We start from the raw sequence: 15713 nt of genomic DNA on the forward strand, positions 1-15713 counted from the left end.
AATGAAGTCTAATTCGCCCACATTTTTCTTTCATTTATCTTGCTTTTGGTGTTATATCTCACATAGAATTTATCCTGTTTTTGTTTGGAAGTTTTACAGTTTTGCATTTTATATTTAGGTCTAGCATTCATTTTTGTGCATGTGAATATCAAATTGTTCCAGCACAACTTGTGGAATTGAATTGTGTTTGCACCATTGTTAAAAAAGATCAACTGACTATATTTGTGTGAATATACTTTTGGAGTTTATAATTCTGTCCCCATTGATGTATGTGTCTATTATTTTACCAATTGAAGATAAGAATCTTAACTTTCACAAAGCAAAGGGCCAATGTCCAGACTTTCTTCCCTCATCCAAATTCTTTCTTCCCTCATCACTTTCTGTGCATCATTATCTCTGACAGGAAATACTAGGAGTAGGAAGAATAGTGAGTAGAATCTTGGGGGAATCTACTGTGGCCATTCAACAGCTTAGCACCACCTGAGCATAGATATATTAGGATACAGTAAGACCACAGGTCTCTGAGTCAGGGAAGAGACAACAGTTAGGTAAAAAATACCTTGTTACAGATTTCTGTTGGTTAATTGCAGTCCATCAATTTTTAAAATAATTGTATTTTACCAGGAGCTATTTTATTGTTAGCTAAAGTTCTACCCAAATTTTGGCCCTAGGATGTTTGAAATGTCTGCTACTTAATGTTTTTCTGACTTCTAGAAATTATACAGGGATGCTAGATAAAGCAGGTAAGCGCTGTCAAACAGATGTCTTCCTGAACCTGATGCATTTAAAGAGGCTGTGTAGAGGTAGAAAAACGAATTTTAAAGATAATGTGCCAATTGCAAGTACACAGACTTTCTCTCTCTCTCTCTGTCTGTCTGTCTCTCTCTCCCTTTCTCTCTCTCTCTCCACATTCCTTCCTTCCTCCCTTTCTTGTTTGTGATGGCATCTAGCTCTGTCAACCAGGCTGTATTGCAGTGGGATGATTTCGGTTCATAACAATGTTCACCTTCCAGGTTCAAGCAGTTCTTCTGACTCAGCCTTCCAAGCAGCTGGGATTACAGGCACTTGTCACCAGGTCTGGCAAGTTTGTGTATTTTTAGTAGAAATAGGGTTTCACCATGTTGGCCAGACTGATATAAAACCCCTGACCTTAAGTTATTCTCCTGCTTTGCCCTTTGAAAGTGCTGGAATTACAGACACAAGGCAATGTGCCTGGCTCATAGATTATTTCTTAATATTTCTGAAGCCATATATTTGCTTTTGAAGTAACAGTTAAGCAATATACGCTAGCTATATACCTTAAAATTATGCTACCCAGTATGGTAGTCACAATGCACATGTAGCTAATTAAACATAAATTTAAAAGTCAGTTATTCACACTAGCCACATTTCAAGTGCTCAACAACCACGAGGCTAGCAGCTACTACATTAAACAGCATAGTTATAGACATTTCCATCTTCACAGAGAGTCACACTGGATGGTGCTTAGAACAGAAAATGTGGGATTATTTACCCTACTGAATTTCAGTAGGGATGGCCTGGTTTGAAGGAAGCCCAAAACGTCTTGTGATTCAATTTATTTATCATGTGCTAACATTACTACCAACAGCCTTGCCAGTTAACTCACAGACTTAACTAATGGCTGGCAGAAAGTAAGTACTCAAATGATTAAGTTCTGAATGGATTGATGAATTAATGCATGGATGGATGAATGACTGTTACTGTGGGGATGATAGCAAAACAGGCAACAGACAAAACCCAAAGATGTACCAACACAACGGGACCAGTACTAACTCACTAACTCACGGATTGTTTAAAGAGACCTAAAGAGTATACATCAAAGGCAAATTACAGGCCTATGTTTATACTACAAAGCCCATCATCAAGTCTAACCAATGGTCTGGAACCCACAGTAGTTATGGACTCTATGAATGTTTATTATCCAGGCCAAAATTAAGCCAATTTATCACGTCTGCATAAACATTTAAAAACAAAAGACACATAACACATTATTGAACCATATCTCATTCTTGAAGGGCATAATACATTTAATACTCTTATCAATTGTACTTGAGAGGGATATCTAGTATACACAGATGGTATAAAAATCAGTTTTTGGTTTTTTCTTTCAGAAATGTTCTCAACAGTGAATATTTTTACAAAGAGTACCTTTTAGCATATCCAGGGCCCTTGATATTGTCTGCTGTTTTCTTATTTGAGTATATAAAGTTACTACAAAAATGGAAATATAGGCCAGAGTCGGTGGCTCACCCTTGTAATCCCAGCATTTTAGGAGGCCAAGGCAGGAGGGTTGCCTGGGATGAAGAGTTTGAGGCCAGCCTGGCCAAGAAAGTGAAACCCCATCTCTATTAAAATACAAAAAATAAAAAATAAAAAATAAATCTGCCTGGTGTGGTGGTGGGTGCCTGCAATCAAGGCTACTAAGGAGACTGTGACAAGAGAACCGCTTGAATCAAGGAAGCAGAGAGTGTGCTGAGCCAAGATCATGCCATTGCACTCCAGTCTGGGCAACAAGAGTGAGACTTCCTCTCAAGAAAGAAAAAAGAAAAGAAAAGAAAAGAAAAGAAAAGAAAAGAAAAGAAAATTAGGTAAGGTATGGTTAGCAAGGAAAAATCAAGTCATTTAAATCAAATTAAATTTCTTACACTTTTCCCTAAAAATTAGCTTCATTGAATTTTATTTAAAAAGTTACATAGAAAACTCTTGCTATAGTTTACAAAGATGTAGACTCCCACCTGTTTGGTTTACTTTATCAAATCCTGAAACCTGTAAAAAGAAAATATTTTACTTTTATTCAGCTATTTGCTCATACTCATAATTAACAAACCAAAGTACATTATAGAAACTCAGCAATCGTACCAGTGATTTGTAGAGACTGGAAGTAGGGTTAATTTTAATGTTTTGTAATAGATTCTGCATAGTACAATTTGTGTGTGTGTTGTTTTTTGAGATGGCGTCTCTCTCTGTCATCCAGGCTGGAGTGCAGGCAGTGGTTGCAGTGAGCCGAGATGGTGCCATTGCCCTCCAGCCTAAGTGACAGAGCTAGAGCGGGTCTCCAAAAAATACATAAGTATATAAATACATTCCTAATGTCTATAAATAAAACCTGGCTGCTTCTGAAGACATGCAGCATATCTAACACAGGAACAGCAAAACAAATTCATGTTCTCACTCATAAGTGGGAGCTGAACACTAACACATGGACACAGGGAGGGGACCACCACACACCCGGGCCTGTTGGGAGATGGGGGGCTAGAAGATGGATAGCATTAGGAGAAATACCTAATACAGATACAGGTTGATGGGTACAGCAAACCCCCATGGCATGTGTGTACACCTATGTAACAAACCCATATGTTCTGTACATGTATCCCAGAACATAAAGTATATATAAAAATGTTTTCATTTAAATATTTACTGAGGCCAGGTGCAGTGGCTCACATCTGTAATCCCAGCAGTTTGGGAGGCCGAGGCGGGTGGATCACTTCAGGTCAGGAGTTCTAGACTAACCTGGCCAAACGTGATGAAACACTGTCTCCACTAAAAATACAAAAATTACCCAGGTATGGGGGCCGGTGCCTGTAATCCCAGACTACCAATAGGGGAAAGGGGGCAAAAACAGTTGTGGTAGGCAGCACTTTAAAAATGGATATTAAACTACCACAATCTTCAACAAATATGTTTAAGCAATCAAGGCTAATGTGGTAGCTCACACTGTAAACTCGCCAATTTGAGAGTTTGAAGACATGTGGATTACCTGAGGTCAGGAAAATAAGACCAGTCTGACCAACATAGTGAAACCCCATCTCTGCTAAAAACACAAAACTTAGCCAGGAGTGGGGGTGTGAGCTTTGAGTCCAAACTACTTGGAAGTCTGAGACAGGAGAATTGCTTGAACCCAGGAGGCAGAGGTTGAATGAGCCGAGATCACGCCACTGCACTCTAGCTTGGTTGAGAGAGACAGACCCCATCCAAAACGAAAACAAAAACAAAACAAAACAAAACAAAAAATACTGTACTAAGATCCTTGTGTCCTTAAAACTTTGAAACCTGAAACTTTGGGATAATTATAAACAACAAAAAGAAAGTAAAAACCTATGAAGAAAACCAAGAGTGAAATCGAATGTAAACTTTAGACTTTGGGCGATAATGACATGTCACCGTATATTATGAATTGTAGCCAGTATACAACTTTGACAGTGGAGAGGCTGTGCATGTGTAGGATCAGCAAGTGTATGAGAATTCCCTGTACTTCCCACTCAACTTTGCTGTAAACACAAACTGTTTTGAAAAATAAAGTCTGCTAAACACACATACACACGCTCATATCTACAGGTAGTTTGCTGAATCTGCATTTAAAATAGCAAAGTGGGACTAATGTTCAACAGTAATAGTGAAGAAATCTAGTTACAATAATTAGAAATGTACTAAAAACAAAAGGAAAGTCTTTTTAATATTTGAGACATTTACAGACTTTTTTTAAATTTTGTATTTCTCACATATAATTACAAAGAAGAGAAATACATTAAAAGACTAGGCAAAAAAAAAAAAAAAAAACCAGCTTATTTTAGAGCTGTAGGTTTACTGCCTTGCATTGTCACTTAAAAGTTACTTGACTGACCGCTCCAGAGTCTGGTTCCTCATCTGTAACACCCAAAACATCTGCAGAGTGCCTAACACAGTGCCAAGCTCACAGTGGACATTCAGTAGATTCTCGGTCTTACTAGACAACATGGAGGATAGATGGATCAATTTTAGCTCTGAAACATTTAGAGATTCTATAGCATAATTTTACAAAAGACTAAATGAGATGCCGAGAAATTAATTCGAAATTTAGTGACCCCTTGTTACATAACAAACATATTATGTGCAGGTACGACGTGAATGCAAAGAGGAATGACAAATGGACCTAGTTAAAAAGCACTTAAGTTACAATGTCGATGCAAAGAGGAATGAGAAATGGACCTAGTCAAAGAGCACTTAGCTCTAATGCAGCATTTAACAGTCATCAGAGGAAGAAACTGTTAATAAAAAAGGTAAAAACACAGACAATGAAAGACTTCACCTTTTCTTTTGCTAAGTCACTTTCTCTAAAGAAAACAGCAAATGAATAATCATAGCCACATCTTGGTAAGTGCTCGGCCAATGAAGAGTTAGAGGCGCCTAGTAAGAGGAAGCTCCCTTCCAGTGAAATAGACTGAGGCTGCAGTTCTCCATTCTATAGAGGGTGCATCAATACATGAATCTGCAGGTTGTGAAGTTGTGTCTAGCTCAAAAAAAAAAAAAAAAAAAAAAAAAAAAAAGGAAAGACAGACAAGGGAAAGAAATGACAGCAGAACTGTCTCAGTAGAAATATAGAGAGATTAGAATACATTATATTCATTGGAAATCTTCCTTTATTTTCATAATGGTTCTAGATCCATGGCCAGAAGTTAGGAAGCTTCCCCTGCACACATCTCACCCAGTGAGAGAAGCAGCCCAGTGGGTTGTAGAAAAACCTTTCTTTCCCCATCTTCCAAGTGAAACTGGTGATTAGCCAGACCTGCTTCACTTCTTTAGAAGCCCATTTTCGCCAGCTTACGATTGGGATATGAAGTATAGGAAAAAATTCTGCCAGTTTATCGCACCTCTGTGGATTGTTGGAGAATACAACCAAAACATTCAACAACAGGGGACTGCTACATACATTACAGAAATATCCAAAGATAAGCCTGTTGCCACAGAAAATAAAGATTTCAAGAGACTTTTAAGAAAACAGGGTAATGTTCACTCCATAGAACCTAAATTAAAATACGATATATACCGAGGAAATAGCCACATATTTTACACGTAAAATATGCTTTTGAAATGCACATTGCAATGAAAACAGGTTTAGCTAATTTTACTCCTGGCAGTTAATCCACATACAAGGTATACTAATAGATACTTGCTGCCCAAATTATATATTCAGACATTTCAATATAGTTTAAAGATAAATTTTTTCATTCCCCAAACTATTATTAAACACTACACCAGTATTTTCTATATGGTGTCAATGTCCCTCATCCAAATGTATTACAAACCCACTTTTTAATTTAGGAACCTGTAAGCCAGATTTATAAAACAAGTCTATCTTACTAAAATGTGTTCATTATATAAACGCTTCCTGCTCCTGTTTTATTGTCAGTTCAATTAACTATTTGAACATGCACCTTTAAGTCGACTCAAACTCAACATTTTCTCAAGTGTTTTCAAGAGACTGTAATATTTCAGGACAGAGTTATTTGGGAATATACTAATGTAATTCAAAAACACAATCTATGTATTATAGAATTATAAAAACCCAAACTTCAGATAAATTTAAATGTGAACTACCTGCTACAGTTTACACGTATAAAACTTATGACACATATATGCTTAAATCCGATACCTTGAGTGTGTCCAGTACACCCCAATCCTTCAATGTCTGGTACAGCTTTTTGTGCATCTCATCTTGATTCAACAAGTCAGACACAGGGAGCCTGTTGGACTAGAAGGCAATATGATTACAGGTTACTTGCGGGGCAGAGGGAATGTGAATGACTGTCTTCCTCTGTCGCCCAAGCTGGAACACAGTGGCACAATCTTGGCTCACTGCAGCCTCTGCCTCACAGGTTCAAGCGATTCTACCACTCCCAGCTAACTTTTGTATATTTAGTAGAGACGGGGTTCTGTCATGTTGGCCAGGGTGGTCTCAAACTCCTGACCTCAAGTGATCTGCCTGCCTTGGCCTCCCAAAATGTTGGGATTACAGGGGTGAGCCACCATGCCTGACTGGAAACCTAGTTCTAACAGTTACTTTCTAGAGTAGCAGAGCTAAATATGTTACTTAGGATTTTTTTTTTTTTCTAATCTGTTTGAACTCCTTATCTGTCAACATGATTATGCATTTGGATACTCTACATCTGACATTTCTTAGTGAGACCTTTGTCCCAGTTGACACGTGGCCATTCCTAAATGAGGTGCTGATTCTGGGTCATCACCCTCCATTCATGCATGGCAGGAGAAGAGTTAGCAACTCAGTGAGTGTGATATCTCTCACACTACTTAGTACATTCTGTTTAAGTAGCATTTTGTGCAATTGTTTAAGTCACGTGAGTCACATGCGTTAACAGAGGAAACTGTAAATAATGGTTAGATCAGATCATAAGCAACTTCTTAATTATCCACAGTGAGCCTGCCACAAATCCTTGTGAAAGACAGGACTAGCTGGATTTCCTAGGCGGACTAAGAATCCCTAAGCCTAGCTGGGAATGTGACTGCATCCACCTTTTAACAAGGGGCTTGGAACTTAGCTCACACCAGACCAATCAGGGAACTCATTAAAATGCTAATAAGGCAAAAACAAGAGGTAAAGAAATAGCCAATGATCTGTCACCTGAGAGCACAGTGGGAGGGACAATGATCCAGATATAAACCCAGGTATTCAGGGGGCCAATGGCTACTCTCTTTGGGTCTCCTCCCTTTGTAGGGGAGCTCTGTTTTCACTCTATTAAATCTTTCAACTGCGACTCTTCTGGTCTGTGTTTGTTACAGCTCAAGCTAAGCTTTCATACCCCGTCCACCACTGCTGTTTGTTGCCATCGCAGACCTGCCACTGACTTCCATTCCTCTGGATATGGCAGGGTGTCCACTGTGTTCCTGATCCAGTGAGGTGCTCATCGCCACTCCTGATTGGGCTAAAGGCTTGCCATTGTCCAGGTTCATCCTAATTGAGCTCAACACTAGTCACTGAGTTCCACGGTTCTCTTCCATGACCCATGACTTCTAATAGAGCTATAACATTCACTGCATGGCCCAAGATTCAATTTTTGGAATCCGTGAAGCCAAGAACCCCAGGTCAGAGAACACGAGACTTGCCACCATCTTGGAAGCAGCCCACCATCATCATCTTGGAAGCTCTGGGAGCAAGGACCACTCCCTGGTAACATTAGGACCCTCTACAGGATTAGTAGAGATTTGTTTTCAGTTCTGCCTTGTAAAACTTTTTTTTTTTTCTTTTTGAGACGGAGTCTCGCTCTGTCTCCCATGCTGGAGTGCAGTAGCCTGATCTCAGCTCACTGCAAGCTCCACCTCCCAGGTTCATGCCATTCTCCTGCCACAGCCTCCTGAGTAGCTGGCACTACAGGCACCTGCAACCATGCCCTGCTTTTTTTTTTTTTTTTTTTTTTTTTTTTGTACTTTTTTAGCAGAGACAGCTCTTCACCAGGTTAGCCAGGATGGTCTCGATCTCCTGATCTCGTGATCCACCTGCCTCGGCCTCCCAAAGTGCTGGGATTACAGGCATGAGCCACTGCACCTGGCCATAAAACTTGATTTTTATGAGATGAAATTGAAGTCAATTATAGGGAAAAAGCCCTATACTTAAAAACTAAAACTAATGAAATACTTAAAGCCCACTCATTAAGTATGAGGACCAAAGGTTCCACAATAAAGATGCTATCTCAGTATGTTCCTGCTGCTATAACAAAATATCTTAGACTGGGTAACCTATAAAAACCAGAAATGTATTTCCTAGAGTTTTAGAGGCTGGGAAGTCCAAGATCACTCATTCAATGTCTGGTGAAAGCCCGGTCTCTGTTTCCAAGATGGCACATTTTTGCTGTGTTCTCCAGTGAGGACCAATACAGTATCCTCAAATGGTGTAAGGGAAAAAGGACCTAGTTAGTTCTGTTGACCCCTTTTATAAGGCCATTTAATCACCTGCAAAAGTCTCCACCTTTTAATTCTGTCTCACTGGGGGCTTTAAATTCCAAAGTATGAATTCTGGAGGGACACATACATTCAAGCTCTGTTACCCAGGCTGGACTGCAGTGGGATGATGTCGGTTCAATACAAACTTCACCTTCCAGGTTGAAGTGATTCGCCTGCCTCAGCCTTCCAAGTAGCTTGGATTAAAGGCACTCACCACCAGGTCTGGAAAATTTTTGTACTTTTAGAAGAGATGGGGTTTCAGCATGTTGGCCAGGCTGATTTCGAACTCCTGTTCTTAAGTGATTCACCTGCTTCAGCCTTCCAAAATGCTGGGATTAAAGGCATGAGTCACCACACCTGGCCCATAAATTATTTCTTAACATCCTTTAAAGCCATAAATTTCCTTTTGAAGTAACACTTAAGCAACAGATACTAGCTGTATACCTTAGAATTATCCTACCCAGTATGGTAGTCACAATGCACATGTAGCTAATTAAACATAAATAAAAGTCAGTCATTCAGTCACACTAGCCACATTTCAAGTGCTCAAAAGCCACATGAGGCTAGCAGCTACCACATTAAACACCATAGATACAGACATTTCAATCTTCACAGAGAGTTACTCTGGATGGTGCTTAGAGCACAGAACGTACAATTATTAATCATACTGAATTTCCATAGGTATAGTCTGGTTTTCAGGCAGCCCAAAAGGTCTTGTGATCTGATTTCTTTATTACATGCTAAGACTTCTACCAAGAGCCTTGGCAATTAACTCACAGACTTACTTAATGGGTGGCAGAATGTGAGCGCTCAAATGATTAAGTTCTGAATGAACTGATGAATTACTGAATGTCCCTGTGGGGGTGACAGCAACGCAGGCAACAGGTTTACCCTTTGGTTAAAGGGTATACCAACAGAAAAGAACAATTACTAATTCACAAATTATTTTGAAAGACCTAAAGAGTAACTATATATGAAAGGCAAGTTGCCAGCTTATGTTTATGCTATAAAGCCCATCATCAAGTCTAACCAATGGTCTGCAACCCACAGTAGTTACTTACTCTATGAAAGTTTATTATCTAGGCCATAATTAAGGCAATTTACCAGGTCCGTATAAACACAGACAAACAAAAGATACATAACTCATTACTGAACCACATCTTATTCTTTTAGGATGAAATGTTAATACATTTCATACTCTATAAATTGTACTTGAGAGAGATACCTAGTACACAAAGGCACTTGGCCTAAAAGTTACTTTTTGTTTTGCTTTGTTTTTCAGAAATATTCCCAGCAGTGGAAATTTTTTCAAAAAGCATCTTTTAGAGTGTCTGTCTGTAGGGTCCTTGATACTGTCTGCAGTTTTCCTATTTGAGTATCTAAAGTTTATTGCAAAAATGAAAATATAAGGGAAATGACCTGCAGAATAGGTGAACTGTTGTTTATAAGGTATGATCAGCAAGAAAAATCAACTAATTTAAATCAAATTAAATGTCTTATTCTTCTCCCTAAAAATTAGTTTCATTCTTTTATAAGAAAAAGTACATAGAAAAATCTTGCTATAGTTTACTTTATAGTTTATCCTAAGATGTAGGCGCCTACCTTTTGGTTTTCTTTATCAAATCCTGAAATCTGTTATAAGGTTTATTCAGCTACTCAGTTTAATTAACAAACCAAAATAGATTATATTAATTAAGCAATCTTACCAATAATTTGTAGAGAGTGGACGTAGGATTGATTTTAATGAGTTGTAATAGATCCTGCATGGTAAATACCTTAAGGAAAACAAAAATACCAGTTGCACATAGTTTTATAGCAATGTTTAAATTACAAACTAGGATATGTTTCTGAATATGCAATTTAGAAATATTGTACAGAATAAATTAATAAATTATGACTATGTGAACAAAGCAAAATTAAAGCTCTTTCTTACACTGTTAGTTGAATTACAATAAACACACGGAGGTCAAAAAGCTAAAATATCTTTCTTGATCATGTAATTAACCTCTAAGTACTTCACATTAAAGATGTTATGTCTAACCGGAATGACAGAAATGTGTAATACCTTAGAGATGTCACTGAAACATCTAATAAACCAATGAATGTGTGAATGAGTTCTTGGGTCATTCAATTTCAATTTTTTTAAGTATTCCTCGTTTAAAAATGTTAATAAACTAAATTTTTACTGTCATTACAACCATGACTAAAGTGTACCTAAAATATTGTTAAACAGACATTTTAGGTAGCTATTTATACATATTTCTCTACAGTATATATCATTTATTATGTCTACTCTGAGAACACCAGTATTTGTCTTCAACTGGATTTCCTTTAAGAAAATACTCTACATGGGCACTTGATATTAGTAGAAACTGTTAAGTTATATGAGTGGGATTAATTCCTGCTATAATAATTATACAAATAATTATTACACAATAGGCAAAAGTATAAAGTGATTAAAATTTTAGAGAAATAGGTATCAAAAATGAATTCCAGGCCAAGCACAATGACTCACAGCTATATTCCCGGCACTTTGGGAGGCTGAGGAGGGAAGATATCCTGGCATCAGGATTGAAGACAAGCCTGGCCAACATGATGAATCCCCAACCCTACTAAAAATACAAAAATTAGCTGGGTGTGGTGGTGTGCACCTGTAATCACAGCTACTTAGGAGGCTGAGGCAAGACAGGCTTGAACCTGGAAGACAGAGGTGGCAGTGAGACAAGATCGTACTATTGTACTCCAGTCTGAGTGAGAGAGAGAGAACCTTTCTCAAAAAAAAAAAAAAAAAATTGAGTAAATACATCCCTAATGTTGATAAATAAAATTTGGTTGCTTACAAAGAAATTCAGCATATCTAACACGGGAACAGAAAACCAAACACTATATGTTGTCACTCATAAGTGGGAACTGAACCATAACACATGAACAAAGGGAAGGCAACATCACACACCAGGGCCTATCAGGGGGTGGGGAGCTGGGGGAGGGATAGCAATAAGAGAAATTCCCAATGCGGATGATGGGTTGATGGGTGCAGCACACCACCATGGCACTTGTATAACTATGTAACAAACCCATAGGTTCTGCACATGTAAACCAGAACTTTAATAAATAAAAATAAAAAAAGTTTTCATTCAAATACTGTACTAAGGCCAGGTGCAATGGGTCACACCTGTAATCCTGGTGCTTTGGAAGGGTGAGGTGGGTGGATCACTAGGAGCCCGAGACTAACCTGGCCAACACTGTGGGACACGGAGCACCATCTCCACTAAAAAATACAAAAATTAGCCAGGCATGGGGGCATGTGCCTGTAGTACCAGCTACTCTGGAGGGTGACACAGGAGAAATGCTTGAATCCTGGAGGCAGAGGCTGCAGTAAGCCCAGATCACATGACTGCACTCCAGCTTGGGTGACAGAGCAAGACTCCGTCTCAAAACAAAAACAAAACAAAATATTGCACTAAGCTTCTTGTGTCCTTAAAACTTTGAAACATGAAACTTTGGATAATTATAGACAATGTAAAGAAAGTAAAAACATGTGAACAGTACCAAGAGTGAAATCTAACATAAACTATGGACTTTGGGTGACCATGACATGTCAGGGTGGGAGAGTTATCAATTGTAGCATATGTACCAGTTTGATGCAAGACGTTGATAGATTTTTTAAAATTACATATTCTTCACTTATATAATTGCAAAGAAGAGAAACATCTGCAGATTCTAGTGCAGAAAAAAAGGGCTCATTTTAGAGATCTAGGTTTACTGCCTCGCATTATCACTTACAGTTTACTTAATTCATCTTTCTAGAGTCTGGTTCCTCACCTGTAACACACAAAATATCTGCAGTGTTCATATTAAAAATGCCAAGCCCACAGCACATATTCACCAGATTGGTAGAGTCTTATTAGACAACATGGAGAATAGATAGATCAATTTTAGCTCTGAAACATTTAGAGATTCTGTATCACGACTTTACAAAAGACTAAATGAGGTGTCAATAAATTAATTTCAAACCATTTGTTGCATTTCAAATATACTATGTGCAGGTACAATGTGAATTCAAATAGGATAAAGAAATAGGGGTCACGCCTGTAATCCCAGCAGTTTGGGAGGCTGAGGCGGGCAGATCCCAAGATCAGGAGATCAAGACCATCCTGGCTAACACGGTGAAACCCCATGTGTACTAAAAATTAAAAAAAAGAAAAAAAATAGCCGAGCAAGGTAACGGGCACCTGTAGTCCCAGCTACTCAGGATGCTGAGACAGGAGAAAGGTGTGAACCTGGGAAGCAGAACTTGCAGAGAGCCCAGATCATGCCACTGCACTCCAGCCTAGGCAAGAGAGTGAGACTCCATCTCAAAAAAAAAAAAAAAAAAAAAAAAAAAAAGAAAAGAAAAGAAAAGAAAAATAGACCTAGTCAAGGATCTCTTGGATATAACGCAGCATTTCACAGTCAGCAGTGGCAGAAATTGTTAATAAAAAAATTCAAAAGATAATGAAACACTTTACCTTTCATTTTGCTAAACCACTTTCTGGAAAGAAAACAGAAAATGAATAGTCATAGCCACTTCTTTGTAAGTAATTAGCCACTAAAGAGTTAGTGGCCCCTAGTAAGAAGAAGCTCCCTTCCACTGCAATGGACTGAGGATGCAGTTTTCCTTTCAATACACGGTGCATTCACACACCAAATAGCTGGTTTTGAAGTTGTGTCTAGCAAAGAAAGGAAAAAAAAAAAAGAAAGAAAATGAAAGAGAATAGAAAGGAAGAGAAGAGAAAAGAGGGAGGGAAGGAGGGAGGGAGGGAGGAAGAGAGGAAGGGAAGGGAGGGAAGGGAAGGAAAGTAGGTTGGTAGGAAGGAAGAAACAAGATAAAGAAATTTCAGCAAGATTGTCTCAATAGAGATATACACAGATATGTTACATTCATTGGAAACCTTCTTTTTATTTCCATAATGGTTCTTGATCCATGGCCAGAAGTTAGAAACCTCCCCCTGCACATGTCTTACCCTGTGAGACAAGCAGGTCAGTGCATTCAAGAAAAAGCTTGCTTTCCCCAGCTTCCAAGGGAAACTGGTGGTTAGCCAGGCTCACTTGCAGACTCTTCATTTCACTTCCCTAGAAGCCCATTTCAGCAGCTTACGATTGGGATATGAAGTATAGGAAAAAATTCTGCTAGTTTATCACACCTCTGTGGGCTGTTGGGGAATATAACCAAAATATTCAACAACAGGGGATAGCTACCTATATTGCAAAAGTATCCAAAGATAAGCCTGTTGCCACTGAAAATGAGGATTTCAAAAAAGAAATTTAAAAAAAAAACAGGGTAATGCTCACCTTATATAACTTAAATTTAAAAATGATATATACACAGGATATATGTACATATTTTAAATGTAAAACATATGCTTTTGAAATGGATATTGCAACAAAAACACATTGAGCTAATCCTACTCCTGGATCTTGATCCACATATAAAGTATACTAATAGATATATGCTGCTTGAATTAAATATTCAGACATTTCAACATAGTTGAAATACGAAATTGTTCAGTCCGCAATTTTTTTTTTTTTTTTTTTTTTTTTTTTTTTTTTTTTTTTTGAGACGAAGTCTAGCTCTGTCGCTCGGGCTGGAGTGCAGTGGCCAGATCTCAGCTCACTGCAAGCTCCGCCTCCCGAGTTCACGTCATTCTCCTGCCTCAGCCTCGCCTGGCTAGGTTTTTTTTTTTTTTTTTTTTTTTTTTTTTTGTATTTTTTAAGTAGAGACGGGGTTTCACCGTGTTAGCCAGGATGGTCTCGATCTCCTGACCTCGTGATCCGCCCGTCTCGGCCTCCCAAAGTGCTGGGATTACAGGCTTGATCCACCGCGCCCAGCCCCCAAATTATTATTAAACGGTACACTAGTATTTTCTATACTGTGTCAATATTCCTCATATAAATGTTATTTACAAACCCATTTATTAGTTGAGGAACCTGTAAGCCAGATATGTAAAACAAGCCTAACCTTACTAAAATGTGTTCAGTCTTCCTGCTCCTATTTTATTGACAGTTCAATTAATTATTTGAGCATGCCTCTTTAAGTCGACCCAAACACAACATTTTCTCAATGACTTCAGGAGACTGTACTATTTCAGGATAGAATTATTCAGGAATATAAAAATGTAATTCGCCAATACAATCTATGTATCATACGATTATTAAAACCCAAACTTTAAATGAATGTAAATGTGAACTACCTGTTACAGGTTCCACTTGTAAAAGTTATGACATAAATATGCCTAAATCCGATACCTTGAGTATGCCCAGTACACCCCGATCCTTCAACGTCTGATGCAACTTTTTGCGCAGCTCATCTTGAATAAACACGTCAGACAAGGGGAGCATGTTGCACTAGAAGACATAATGGTTACAGGTTACCTGGGGGGCAGAAGGAGGGAACGTGAATGACTGAAAACAGACCAGTGGCCTCCAGGGAAGCCCTAAGTGGCCAGGAGGGAAAAGGGTTTTAAGGGACACCAAGAAAACTTTATTTCTGCCTGTCCCCAAGGAGGGGCAGGTATGTCTTCCTGAGCCATTATCAGAGGTCAGCTTGCTCCCTAGCCGCCTTGCTCGCCCCGCCGTGGCCCAAGTGGCCTGCCCAACCCGGGCTGCACGATCAACACGACGGGAATCGCTGCCCTCAGGGCACTGCCTCTGTCCCGGGGGAGGAACAAGCATGCTGAACGCTCTCTGCCTTGCACTCTCAACTAGGTTTTCTTTTTTTCTTTTTTTTTTTGAGACGGAGTCTCGCTCTGCCGCCCAGGCTGGAGTGCAGTGGCCGGATCTCAGCTCACTTCAACTAGGTTTTCTATCAAACACGAGAGCTTCCTTTCTTCATGTTTCTGAGGCATGGGCGAGGAGCGTGACCGAGGCACAACTCAAAGGCGGCTGGAGGGCAGGGACCCAGACACCAAAGGCAGAAGTCGGGGAGACAGGACTGCGAGTTT

The 15713-nt window shown here is 39.0% G+C and overlaps 1 pseudogene; it reads right to left on the reverse strand.

The window, feature by feature from the left end:
• LOC141406942 (centriole and centriolar satellite protein OFD1-like) overlaps nt 1-15444 on the reverse strand; it is a 60882-nt pseudogene extending 45438 nt beyond the window's left edge.
• Nucleotides 15445-15713: the final 269 nt, after the last annotated feature.

This window comes from Macaca fascicularis, chromosome Y, assembly GCF_037993035.2.
Source record: "Macaca fascicularis isolate 582-1 chromosome Y, T2T-MFA8v1.1".
NCBI lineage: Eukaryota > Metazoa > Chordata > Mammalia > Primates > Cercopithecidae > Macaca > Macaca fascicularis.